This window comes from Vombatus ursinus, unplaced genomic scaffold, assembly GCF_900497805.2.
Source record: "Vombatus ursinus unplaced genomic scaffold, bare-nosed wombat genome assembly UNPS02014812.1, whole genome shotgun sequence".
NCBI lineage: Eukaryota > Metazoa > Chordata > Mammalia > Diprotodontia > Vombatidae > Vombatus > Vombatus ursinus.
In genome coordinates this window covers 86,365,164-86,379,373 of record NW_020954590.1, presented here as the reverse complement: position 1 = coordinate 86,379,373, position 14,210 = coordinate 86,365,164, and the positions used below count along the sequence as shown (strand labels likewise).

Below are 14,210 nucleotides of genomic sequence, written 5' to 3'. Positions count from 1 at the left end.
CAAAAAAAAAAAAAATTATATGTCATCCTCTACAATTAGGGACCTCCACCCGAACCTCTGCAAAGAAGCAGGATGGAATATCTTTCATTTCTCTTCTTTGGTACCCAGTTTATTCTTTATAATTTCCCAGCATTCCTTTTTTGACTGTTTTATGGTTGCTTTGCTTTCCATATACATTGTTGAGTACCAGGTAGACACCAAAGGTGGATGAGCAGTCCTGAAAAGGCTTGGCAAACCCTCACCAGAGGTGCTAGTCCTCTTTGAATGCCCCATATACCCTAGTGCAAGTATTAATATGTCACTTTCTATCTGTCTGCTCACTTAAACTTTACCAGTGTCTCTGGGAACTTATCTTCCTGTAAGATCAAATCAGCTCTAAAACACACCACTTCAGCATCTACCCCCTGCCTCTTGGAGCCTCCCCTTCCTCTGATTGGACAAGGTGGAGGGTGGGCATCAGAGAGATCCTCCAAGATCCTCTCTTTAAGGACGAGGTCCAGGGCAGACATTTCATCATTTCCCACCTGTCTACAAGGTCATGGTCTCTCCCTTCCCCTACCTTTAGCTTCTTTTTATGTGTTGTCTCCCCCCATTAGATTGTGAGCTTCTTGAGGACAAGGACTGTCCTAAGCCTTTCCTTGTGTCCCTAGCATATGGAAAAGTGCCTAACACACAGTTGGCACTTAATAAATGTTTCTTGACTGATTAATTCCCATTCTAGAGATGGGGAAACCAAAGCTCAGAAAGCTTAGGTGACTTTCCCAGAATTGCATAGCTAGTTGGGGCTGAGGTTCAAACCCAGACATCCTGAATCCTAGTCAGTCCTGCTAAGTGCAACTGGGTGGTAGAGTGGATAGAGCATTGTCCTTGGAGTTAGCACATCCTGAGTTCCAAAATAGCATCAGACATCTATTATCTGTGTGACCCTGGGCACGTCACTTAATCTCTGTCCCTCAGTTTCCTCATCTGTAAAATGGGATTGATAATAATACCAGATTTCTCGTAGGATACTGCTTTGAGGATACAGAAGCTGTAGCATGCACTGCAGCCTCACCTGGGTAAAACCATCTCAGCAGATGGGCTAAACCAGGTTGAAGGTAACTGACAGGCTTCAAATCCTAGTGAGTTAGGGGGAAATCTACCCCAAGCATGTGGAGACTTCCCCCTTCCCCTGCCTAGGAATGGGGGGATGAGGAAAATTTGTTCCAAAAGCCATGAAGGCAGCTGAAGCAGGCACCATGGAGCACTTGGACCTTGGTCAAACATCAAAGACACCAAGGGCATCCACTTCATCCCAGGCCATCACCAGTTGTTTTGACTTCTGTCCTGCCAAAGGAAGTGGCATGACTCTGGAAGAGAGATTGAGGCTGATGACCTTGCATAACTCTATCACACTTAAATCCAATTCACCCATGAGTCAAGGAATCAAGACTTCACTCTTTGATGTCCTTGGTCCTCTTCAAAAATGAAAGATGAACAACAACAATTTACATTGTTGTAGTGGTTGTAAATAATATTTTTTCTGGCTCTGCTTGCTTCACTTTGCATTTGCTCATGTAAATATAGTTCATGTAATTATTTCTTTGCTTCTTGGTGTTCACCGTTCTTATTGTTTCATACAGCACAGTAATTTATGTATCAAAGATTGTTTAGCTACTTCTTAATCAATAAGCATCTACTTTGTTTCCAGTTCTTTGTACCACTAAAGTAATAAATATTTTTGTGTATTTGGACACTTTCTTTTTTGTCAGTGACCTCCTGGGAGTATGTGCCTACTAGTGGAATCACCAGGTCAAAATGTATAGATATTTTAGCTACTTTATTTGAAAAATTCCAAATTGCTTACCAGAAGGGTTGTATATATACGAATTATCAAGAAAACTTGTAGCTCAGTTGAAACATCAAATCTTATCAAATGGCTCTGACAGATATTCTCCCACTCCCTGTATCTATCAGGCTACTCTTATCTCATTGCTGGATTTAGACATGGGTAATACATTAAAAATATTTCTCAAAATAATTATGTCATAATTATATTATGTTGTCCTCCCATTAGAAGCCACTACCCAGGGCACGGCTAAGGAAATGGCAAACACTAGAAGTACTGCAGATGGGTAAGAAATGCTACAAAGGTAAAATAAACAAAGTCTATGAGTTGTTTAATAGTCTTGAAGAAGTCCTCTTGTAACCTAAATATAAGATTTTATTGGGCAATGTAGCTGGAAATAAATTTAAAAACCCACTTTTTTAACAACTGGGGTTAGTGTCAAGCGTCTGAGGCTGAATTTGAACTAAGGTCCTCCTGACTCCAGGGCTGATATTCTATCCACCATACCACCTGGCTGCCTTGAAAAAAAAAAAACACTCGAAAGGGAAGGCTACAATCCTGAATGAAATTACCAGACATATTTTTGTGTTGTTACAGGAAGTCAATGTCAAAACTTCTTTCACCAAAAACATGTGGCATGATGGCTTTCATTGCATTCTCCATGTGAAATGATTCCTGTGGAATGGTTATGGAGAAGAATTACAACTGTCTTTTTTTTTCCTAAAAGAAATCCTGGTGTAAAAGGATACAAGTTCAACCAAGCTAAAGTGAAATTATTTTATTATTATTAAGGATGATGCCAGTAATGATCCACAGAGGTTGGAAGAGCAGATTGTTGTTTCAAAATAGTGTTTCATAGGACTTAGTCTGGTCAGACAAAAGTGGATGTCATGAATCATTTCATACAGACTATTTTTTTTCTTTTTGTCCCTCCCTCCCTCCCTCTCCCCCTCCCCTCCTCCTTCCTTCCCTTCTCCCCCTTCCCTCCCTTTCATATTTTGCCCAGGCTGAAAGTACAGTGACCACTCAAGGCCCAGATCCCACTACTGAACAGAAACATTGACCTGCTTGATTTCTGACCTTTGCAGCATGATTGTACCTCTCTCTCCAGAGCTCACTAATATTGGTGCCCAACTTAGTATAGACAGGTAATTGGCTTAGCCTCCTGGAGCTCAAAATTCCTAGCTCAAAAAAACCCACCAACCTCAGCTTCACTAGCAGCAGAAACTACAAGCACATGTCAGACTGATGATAGAGCACTGGACCTGGAGTCAGGAAGATCTGTGTTCAAATTTGACCTCAAACACTCAATAGCTGTGTGACCCTAGGTAAGCCATTTTGCCTATTTGTTTAAGTTTTGTTAACTGTAAAATGGAGATAAAAATAACATTTATCTCTCAGGGTTGTTGCGAGAATCAAAAAAGAGAAATTTGTAAAGTGTCTGGCAAACAGTAGGTGCTATAATAAATGCCAGCTAGTGATGTACTATCCTGCCCAGTGTTGCTCTTTGAAAAACTGGTAAAATCCTGGTTACCTCAGGTTGACATAAAGATTGACTTTGGTACAGATGTACTTATAAAAGAAATTGTTCTTGCTGACTTTATTAGTAATTAGTGTTGGTGGCTCTGGCCATCTGGAAAGCAAAGGCAATACAAAGACAGACAATCATACTGGGATCTTGAGGAAGTGGTATCTGAAGGCCTCTAGATGGTGAAGAAAGACTTTGAATAGATTGCAGAAAGAGTGGAGTTGCTTCAAAAAGTGGAAAGTCCATAAAAATTATAGTATTGATGAGCTCAACTCTTAATGTTGGTCATTGTGAAAAAATTAAGAAAGCTTATGGAAACTATGAAATTTCATGTGATCTTTAAATAACAATTGTCCATAAGAGGCCAGATGAAACTGATTGTGAAGGGAGTGGTGTTCTTGCTATATTTGTGGCAATGACTGGCAGAAGCAATGACTTAGGACAATACCTTTGCTAACAATGAATATCCAGTAGTCAGCAGGCCTTCCATTGCACCTGATTGGGAAGCTCAAATGCATGGTTCTCCCTTAGATGCCGAGTGGTTTTGGCCACTCAATTATACTTTCTCCTGAAGGAGCAGCTCAGTTTACCATCCAGATATTTGGAGTAAATAACCATTCACTATGGGCTAAACCTTGAGTAAGCATATTAAACACATGGATTTCCTTGGTGTAAGCAGATAATAAAGTCAATGATTGTAATTTATAAAAAGAATTTATAAGAATTTTGTACATTTTAAAAAGCAGGAAACAAAATAGAACCTAATTTAGCCATAAAGAATATTACAGACCACACAAGAGAGATGATTGTAAACTAATCATACATAAAAACTAATAATAATGTCTTACTTGTATTTATATCTTATTATAGCTCCTAAAAAATGGAAATTGATGGAATAGCACTCAGCTACTTTTCTTGAGTCCAGTTAGGCTGACTTTTTAATATGAGACTTTGCAGAGAACTTCCTGACCTCTGTGGGGGGGGGGGGGAGGGAGAGAGAGAGAGAGAGAGAGAGAGAGAGAGAGAGAGAGAGAGAGAGAATAAGGATCAGGGATGGGGAGATATAGAGAGAGGGATTGGGCAGAGAGACAGACAGAGACAGAAAGACATACAAAGGAATTTCAGAAAAGCAAGATTTTTGCTCCCTTCTGCTGCATCCTAAGACTAGAAAGCACTATCTTCTTACCAACTGACCACCAGGAAGGATTAAAGACAGAGTCTTGTGTTCAGTTTTCTACCATGAAGAAGAACCCAACATGAACAGCATGAAGCTTCACAGTTTAATAGGAAGGAGAGAAAGGGGAGGAGGAGGAGATGACCTCAGAACACCCGTGTCTCTTAAACCCACTTACTACTTCGGATCAAGTGAGACCACATGTTAGAATCTCTAGTTTTATGTATACTCCTTAAGGAATGAGAATAGGTAGTTTTAAATCAAGGAGATCCTTCCCTGTTAGCGAACAGAAAATTATTGCCTTAAACCAGTCAGCCATATAATTCATTTTGATGTCCACTTTCCTCAGATCTCTTGACCTGCCTGAAGCCAAGTGGGGGAGGGTAGTTATTATGTTATTCTTTCCCCTTTCAAGATCAAAGGATAATGAGTTTTGAGATGGAAGGGACCTCAGAATTTATTTACCAAGAGTTCTTACCTTTTTGTGTGTCATGGAATCCTTTGGCAGTTTGGTAAGCCTACAAATTAATTCTCGGGATAATGTTAACTGCAGAAAATAAAATTCAGAGGATTTCTGAGGAAACCAATTAATTTGGAATATGGTTATTTAAAAGAATTGACAAGAAAAATGTTTGCAGAACCCAGGCTGAGAACTCCTGAGTTCTAATCCAAGTCTCCCCTTTAACAGATGAGAACATTGAGGTCTAGTGAAGTTGTGACTAGTCTAAGATTAGATGGGTAGTAAATATCAGAGTCAAAAATTAAACCCAGGTCTTCTTGACTCCAAATTCACATCTCTTTTCTCTGCACCATACATTTTAAGCAATTAGAAAATGACTTGATATAATTTGTAATTATGGTATTGCCCAGAATGGATAAACAGAGTCAGATCACTGTGATAAAAATAAGTTTCAGTGGCTCCCAATTGTCTCCTAACTGAAGTTCAGATTCTTTTTCCTGGCTTTCAAGACCTTCTGTAATCTGGAATGGGTTTTTTGTTGTCTGTTCTTCAGTCATGTTAGACTTCATTTGGGGGTTTTCTTGGCAAAGAGACTAGTGGTTTGCTATTTCCTTCTTCAGCTCATTTTACAGATGAGGAAACTGAGGCAAACAGTAACTTGCCCAAGGTCACAAAGTTAACACGTGTCTGAGACTGGATTCGAACTCATGTCTTCCTGACTCCAGGCCTGGCACTCTATACTATTGTGCCACTTAGCTGCCCTAGGAACCAGTCTACCTTTCTATGTTTTTCTTATATTATTGTCCTCCATTCATGTCAGTCAAATTTGACTACTCTGTTTCAACTCCCTAACAAATCCTGTGTTTTCCTCTTTCCACACTTTTGCTCATGTAACTCTTTCTGTATGGAATGCTCTTTCTTTTTCCCCTTAGGCTGGTAAATTCCAATACAACTTCAAAGCTCCATTCAAAATGCTACCTCCTCCATGATCTCTCCTCAGACAGAACAATTGGTTTTGTACTTTTATAATGTATGTATTCTGTGTTATTATTTATTATACTTAGATGTTTGTAAGCTCTGTGAGGCCAGAGATTGTAGAAAACTTTGTTCTCTATACACAGTAGACATTGAACAAGTATTTGTTAAATGAAAACTTAACAATGAAAGGATCTAAGACAATTCCAAAAGACTCACAGTGGAAAATGCTATCCACATCCAGAGAAAGAATTTAGAAGTCTGAATGCTGATGGAAGCACATTATTTGCTCTCCTTTTCTTTTGTTGTTTTGTTTTTTTTCTTTCTTGTGGTTCCTCCCATTAGTTCTACTTCTTCTTTACATCATGACCAATGTGAAAATATGTTTAATATGAATGTATAAGTAGAGCCTTTATCAGATTGCACACCATCTTGGGGAGGGGGGAAGAAGGGAGGAGGAAAAAATTTAAAACTCCATCTTATGGAAGTGAAATGTTGAAAACTAAAAATAAATTAATTATTAAAAAAAGGAAAACATAGGTGTATTATTAAATCATATCCATCAGTTGATTCAGTGCAAATATATTTTTCTCTAACCTTTATTTATATGCCAAATTTCATGTCTGTTCTTTTATATTGTTGGATATATATCTATGCTAAAACAATTATTAACTGCCTTTTTGGCTCCTCAAATGGCAGGATGAGCCCCAGAACTTAAGGTTTATCTTTATAGAATTTAATAGTATTGCAAATTTGGTCAAATCAATCTAATTCTTTAAAATATTGATATCACAGACAAATATAAATTTCAATTGAATTAAAAGATTATTTTCAAAACTGTTTTGCTTCTTTGTGTTTCCTACTGACCTTTCTTCTGTTCCCTTCTGTGCATTTAAAAGGTGGTTTAATAACCTTCTTTTCTTCCTCCCCCCAAGAATAATTATTTTTATGAAGCATTTAAAATTTTGAAGCAAGTCAATATCTTATTCCTTTCTTTCCCTCCCAACTTCCCAATCTGGAACTGAAAGAAAGAAAGAAAAAATCATGTATCAATTTACATAGTCATGCAAAACAAATTCCCACATTGGACAGTATGAAAACATATCACATTCACATCACTGTCTGGGTATGACTTGCATGTTTCATCACTAATCTTCTAGAGTTGAGGTTGATCATTTCACTGATAAGAGTTCTTAAGTTTTTCTCAGTTGTTTTTCTTTATAATGTCATTGTTGTAAAAATTGTTCTTTGGGTTCCACTCATTTTACTCTGAATTGATTTATAGAAATCTTCCCAGATTTGTCTGAACCCATCCCTTTCATCGCCACAAAAAGGGCTATATAAATATTTTCCTCTTTCTTTGATCTCTTTGGAGTATAGACCTAGTAGTGATATCATTGGGTCAAAGATTATTTTTACTTAAAAAAAAATGGTTGCTCATGTTGATTGAATGGTCTTATTACCAACTGGTAACTAACTAGTTACCATTCAGAACCTTGCCAGAACATACTGTTTTATGTGTCTAAATGTGAGGTCATTGTCTGTTCAAGTATTATCTCATTTAGATTTTCCATCCACTGCCTTCCTAGGACTGTCTGTCCTAGGAATTTTTCTAATTGTAGGGGTGACTCTGCCTAGTTTAGTGTTATTTGGGAAATTACTATTTCTTTTATTGTGCTTCCTTCTAGGTCATTAATGAAGAAATGAAATCAGTCCAGATCTTCTATGGATCTTGGTGGCTTCCTTTTGCATACTTTCCTCTGGCTTGATGCATCTTTCTTATTATTATTCCCCTTTGTTTATGGTCCATCAACCAATTTTCAATTCATTTGACAATGTTCATCTCCAAGCCAATTTGAATTAATTCTTCCTGAAGGATTTATGTAGATGCTGTGTGTCAAAGGTCTAAATTTATTACATATCTTGCCTTCCCTCATCCACTAATTTAGTTATTCAAAGAAGATAATTGGCCTTGTCTGGAATTATTTGTTCTTTTCAGGTCTATGCTACTTATTATTCTTGGCTTCATTCTCCTCCAAGTCCTAGAAAACTGTTTCTTCTTAGCATTAGTTTCATTGTTTTATTGTTAGAGGTAAAACTTGGTTATTTCTACTATCATCTGTCTCTTCTTACCAACCCCTATTTTTGCACATTGTTACCAATAATCCTGGAATATTAGACTCTCTTATTCTTTGCCGTCTAAAATGTGATTTTTCTTAGCTATAGAAAGTTGATTAGCTAAAAGTTTATATCTTTTAACCCCATGATTCATGGCACTAAGAAAAAATGTGCAAAGTATGAAGGAGTATTAATTTAAAGAATAATTACATTTATAAAGCATTTTCTAATTTTGGAAACTATTGCCCTTTTTAAAAATTGAGTACTTCTCCACTTTTTTTAAAAAGGAATGACTCATTTTAAATGTAGCCATTTCCCCACTTTATTAAAAAGTTCTTTCCTTTCCCTATCCTCCCGAATCTTAACACATTAAATTTTGAAGAACATTTTTAGCATTTAAAATAATGCTCCAGTTTAATTGCAAAATTAACAATTCTATTGGACTATTATAAAGAGCAACCTAGTTTTTTACTTTGAAATTTTTATTCAAATATTAGGTAATTTATTCTTGTTAGCTTAACATGATCACAAAAATGTATAAAAAAAGCTAAAGAAAATAGTTTCTAAAGAAGAATTACCACCATTAGATGAAAAAATGAGTGTGGGGTGCTTTTTTTCATAGTTTAATCATTTTGCTCAATAGTAGTAGCCATTCCATCCCTCTGCCCATAAATGGATAAACAAAGGTTTTGCCCCTTATTTCTCTTTATAAAATTCATACTTTAATCTTTCAAAGGATGCTTTCTCCCCACGCATCCTCAGATGTCTGATTGTCAGCTTTATATCTCAGGAAGTATTCATAGCAATTCAAGTACTGTAAAGCATCTACCTCGAGCAAGTCTCCATGTACTATATAACTTTTATAGTCATTATAAAAAATAATTTATTGAAAAAACTTAAACCTTTTCCAACTCAAGTGATTTTTGATTTAAATGTGTGTGCTCCTGGTTATGGTAATCAGTTATGGTGGATGCTTCTTCCTGAATTAGGTTTGCTGTTTATATCACAAAGTTTAGGAAATATGAAAGCAACAGCATCTCAAAGATAGGAGGTTAGTAGAAACAGAGACTTCTCAATCCATGTTTCACCATCACATGGCCTAGAATCACATTTAATGCAGAGCCTGGAGGAATTCTCCATTCTTTGTGTCATATTTTTTCTTTCCCATATCTTTTTACTTTCTCTGAACTATACATAATAAAGTCTAGAATGCAGTCACCCTCTCTCAGCTAAGATTGGTAACCCAAGACTACTTGAGAAACAAAATGACAAGCAACTTAAATAATTAACAGAAGATTGTACAGAAGATTTTATAAAGATTTATAAGAGCTGGTTTATTTTCAAATTTTGCCATGCTGACAGCAAGAAACCCTTGTGAGTACTTTACCTCTAAGGCATATATTGACATGTATAAAGACACATAAAGGCAAGTCTATATATTGCCATCTGAATTGGAAGATGAAGTTGCTGACAGTGTTATTCCTTATGCACACGAGGGTGGCTGACAAGACTAATGGGTCACCTGCAGCCCCTTATTATACAGAGTGTCCTTGGCTGGCAATTGCAGCTGTGGCCAGTAGGGTCTGTCACTCTTGGTGGTTGATGGTTCTCTTACTGTAACACTTGGCTGATGAAAACTGAATCACCCAATGTTTGATTGCCAATGGTTGACTATCAGTCTCTTTCTATATTTGGTGACTGGACTGTTACAGAACTAACTACTCTAATGATGACTTTGGTTAGACCAATCAGGCACTAAGAAAAAGTAAGCAGAGTATGAAGGAGGATTAATTTGGTCCACCTCTATGGCAACATGATGGACTAAGAGCCCAGGCCATCTTGTGCTCTGATCATGCTGCTGGTTTAAGGGCCATGGCTGGCCAGTTTGGCTGAAAATTGTTGCTTGAACAGTGCTGTCACCATACTTCCAGAAATAAACACAATCTGTTTCCATTACCTGTTTTTTAGTCAGTGATTTTGATGTTCCCCTATTTTTCTTACCTATTAGGGGTAGCCAGGTCTAGTCATATTTCACCTGACTCAGAATCAGAAGATATGGTTTCAGAGTCCTAGTTCTGCTGATATTTATCTCTGAGACCCTGAGCAAGGCAGGGTCATAGCTTCCTCATCTATAAAATGAACAAGTTATATGAACTTGCCTCTGAACTGCCATCTAGTTCTCAAGTTATGATCCTAACATGATCCTATGAAGCCCTGGGTGTGATGATCATTTTGCTGTGGGATCTGGAGACTTCACATTTCTGTACTCTGTGAAAGGGGATAATTATAGTTGCATGGCCTACCTCAAAGAGTTGTTGTGAGGAAAATACATCATAAAATGACTAACAAGTTATATAAATGGAAACTGCTATTATGAATGTAACATTGTCTACATTTTCCTTCCATTGTTTAACTGAACAAATGTTTTATCATAGACACATTCATTGACATAACTTAATTAAACCCAAACTGTTGACAGCAGAGACAGTCCATGTCTGCTCAATGGACCACAGTCACCCATTTGCAAAAGCCTATTGTTTTCACTGTGTAATACAGAAACTGTTGTCTATAACTGTATAACAATAGTTAAAAATGTAAATTAAACCTTCATGAGGAGAAAAAGGCTAAGCTCATTTAAGAGATTGACTTAAAGGAATTTGAAAGTTGATAATTTAGTTAATAGATGATTGTAAATATTGTTCAAGATAGCATGCAAAATTTTCAAAATAACAAGGATCTTCAAAAGGGTTACTTAAATAACTGGGAAAGCTTTGATTATGATTAATGGTAAATCATCCTAGGGCAACAATAAATCTGTGGCCACTGTGTTTCCCTTATGACTTTTAATCAGTTTTGAAGCATAAGGCAATAGCAGAGGGAAAACAAGATACAGAGAACTGCAACTGGAATTTTATTTTGCTGTTCTGTTCTAAAAGGGCAACAGAACTACTGGGAGAAGCTTTGTTCCAAGGCTCATTAGTTGAGCTAAAAAGTGTTGCTCCATCCTAGTAATGATAAGCAGCAAGTTTGAAAGTCTGCCTGGAGAGGTTTTATTGCCACAGAGGCCTAGATCTATTGCCATCCACTAGGATCATGGATACCAGAAAGTAGTAGATACCAGATAGTAGTAAGTTGGAGTAAGTTCATGACTCCAAATTAAATAGAAACTAAAATCAGTTTAAGCTAATCAGCAAAGCATGTATCTATGTCTGTGTTAATAAAAAATATTATAATAATAATCTCATTTAATAGCACTCTAAGGTTTACAATACTATTTAGATAGTTCTATTTCTCTTCCCTTTCTTCCTCTTCCTTCCCTTCTTATCCTCTCTTTCTCTCTTCCCTTCCCTTTCCCTCTCCTTCCCTCTCCTCCCCTTCCTTTCCCTCTTTCTCTTCTCTTCTCTTCTCTTCTCTTCTCTTCTCTTCTCTTCTCTTCTCTTCTCTTCTCTTCTCTTCTCTTCTCTTCTCTTCTCTTCTCTTCTCTTCTCTTCTCTTCTCTTCTCTTCTCTTCTCTCTGTCTTTCAAGACTGAGTCTCCCTATTTCTCCTAGGCTGGAAGGACAATGGCCATTCCTGGGACCAATACCCAACTGAATAGCAAGGAAACTTTGATCTCCTCTGTTTCTGACCTGGGCCAGTTTATCCCTACTTGGAAAGCTTGGTGTCTCCTCCTTTTCCCCTCAGGGGTTCACGATATTGTTAACAGACATAGTGTAGACATCAATCAGCTTTAGAACTATGGCAGCTCAGAATTCCTTTACTCCAGCAATCCACTAGCCTCAGCCTCCCTGGTAACAGTTCTATTTCTTTAAATTTTGTTCTTAACAGTATTTCTTTTGAGGGTAATCATCTCTTATATTTAAATAATTGACATTCAAATGGATGTGTTATCTCATAAATCTGGATATTCTCTTCAATTCTCTTCAATACATCCAGATCACCCATCATATGCAACTCTTGTCAACATTTACTAAGTTCAACAAAGAGAGTTTACCCAATGTAGTAGAGGCTTTCTTTACATTCTCCAGACCCCAGGAAATGCCAGTAGAGTGCTCATGCCATGTACCCATCATTTTTAAACCTCATCCCATGACCAGCCTGTCTTTTTTCCTTAATATACATTTCTCTTATGACACCTTTTACTCTTCTTCTTCAGAGTCTTTCATTTTTGTTAAATCTGTCAATCAACAAACAATTTGTTAAGTACTAACTATGTGTCAGGCACTGTGCTAATTTAGGGAGAGATAATTTTTTTTAAATGTCTCTTTCCTCAAGAAGCTTATATTGCAAAGGAAAGGCAATATGTGTGTGTGTATGTATATGTATATATATATATATACATATACATACACACACACACACATAAAAGATGCATTCAGCGTACATACAAGGTAATCTTAGAGGGAGAGGTACTAGTAAATGATGGGACTGGGAAAGGCCTTCTACAGAAGGTGTAATTTAAGCTTTTTTAAAAGAGGAGGTAGAATATTCCAGGTATGGGAGACAACCAATACAATGGAATGTCATATTATTTTACCATAATAATAATGGCAGCTCACATTCACATAGCACTTTAGGATTTACAATGTGCTTAATTCACAATTACCCTATGAAGTATGGAGTGAAAACATTATTATACCCATTTTACTCTTAAGGAAATTGAGGATTAGAGAAGTTAAATGACTTGCCTTCTATGATATGCTTCTTGCATTGGCTACTGCTTATCCAACTGAGTGGGAGTGGGTGGCTAGGTCAAATAGCTAATAAGTCTAAAGGACTGCTGCTGCAGCCAGATATATCTAAAGCAGTGGTATCAAACTCCAATCTAAATGAAGGCCACAGCTAAAAAGACTGAACAACAAATAAAGGATCTAGGACTCAACCCTAAATCTTCTGATTCATAATCCATTGCTTTTGCTTCTTCCCATACTGACCAACTACCTATTCTATTATCAACATCATTTTCCCATAGTATGATACTCTTTTGAATTCTAATTCCCTCCTCTCTCATCTCATTTCCTTTCAAACACAATTTGCTTTGGGGAAAAGGAGATAAAAAATGATTAGAAATTGTCAAACTTGTATAGTTTTGTCAGTGTATAGATATGAAATAAAGATACTCATTGCAAAGAAAATTATTTGAAAAAAGACTCAGAGCATTCTGAACTTCCCAGAATTAAAACAATTAGTAACTGAATATTTTTGAAATCAAAATTCAAGCCCCATTTTAATTTATTTAAAACTTTGTAGTCAACTTGCTTTTTAAGGAGAATGTATGAACAATTTTTGTTGTTGACATTTGTTTTTCAATATATCATTTCTGATCTCTTAAGATTTTTATAACTCTAAATCCTATGATCCTATGAGAGAGATCAAATCATGCAATCACCAAAGTGATACATTATTTTCCTGTGTCTCATGAGTCCCCTTGAATGAGATTTTTCAGTATGAATTCATCTTAAGGAATGGTCATAAATAGCCATATAGTAGTATATCTAGGTGGTACAATGGATAGAATGTCAGGTCTAGGGTCAGGAATACTCATCTTTTTGAGTTCAGATCTGGCTGCAGACACTTACTAGCTGTGTGATCTTGGGCAATTCACTTAACTTGGTTTCCTCATGTGTAAATGAACTGGAAAAGGAAATGGAAATCACTCCAGTATCTTTGCCAAGAAAACCCCAAATAAAATCATGAAGAGTAGGACATGACTGAACAACAGTAATAGCTATAAATAAAGATGTATTTCACCTTCTATTTTCCGTAAATAGCCTGTATACTTTCTTATAGATAGTTACATACATCAAGCAGCTACTCATCTTCTTATTGGCCACCTTAGCCACTGAAGTCATAGATGAAGCAAGCAGATAATACAGTCAGTTCCTAATGAGATTCAAGAATATGTGCATATAAGAAAGGAGAATGGTAGCACTCAATAAGGATAATAAAAACATTTAAAACATATTGGATAATATAATGACATAATTCCAAAGAAAGTGATCTTTCAGCAAGTGGCAGAAGTATGTATCTTGGGGAAAAAACATTTGGGAACTGTATTGCAGGTCCAGAAATATAGATGATCAGAGGAAATAAATAAAACAAATTCCTAAAAATAGATATAAAATAAT

At 36.6% G+C, this 14,210-nt stretch overlaps 1 pseudogene; it reads left to right on the top strand.

Moving 5' to 3' along the window:
- Positions 1 to 2,496: 2,496 nt before the first annotated feature.
- On the top strand, positions 2,497 to 4,064 carry LOC114053763 (annotated as a pseudogene).
- The last annotated feature ends 10,146 nt before the right edge of the window (positions 4,065 to 14,210 follow it).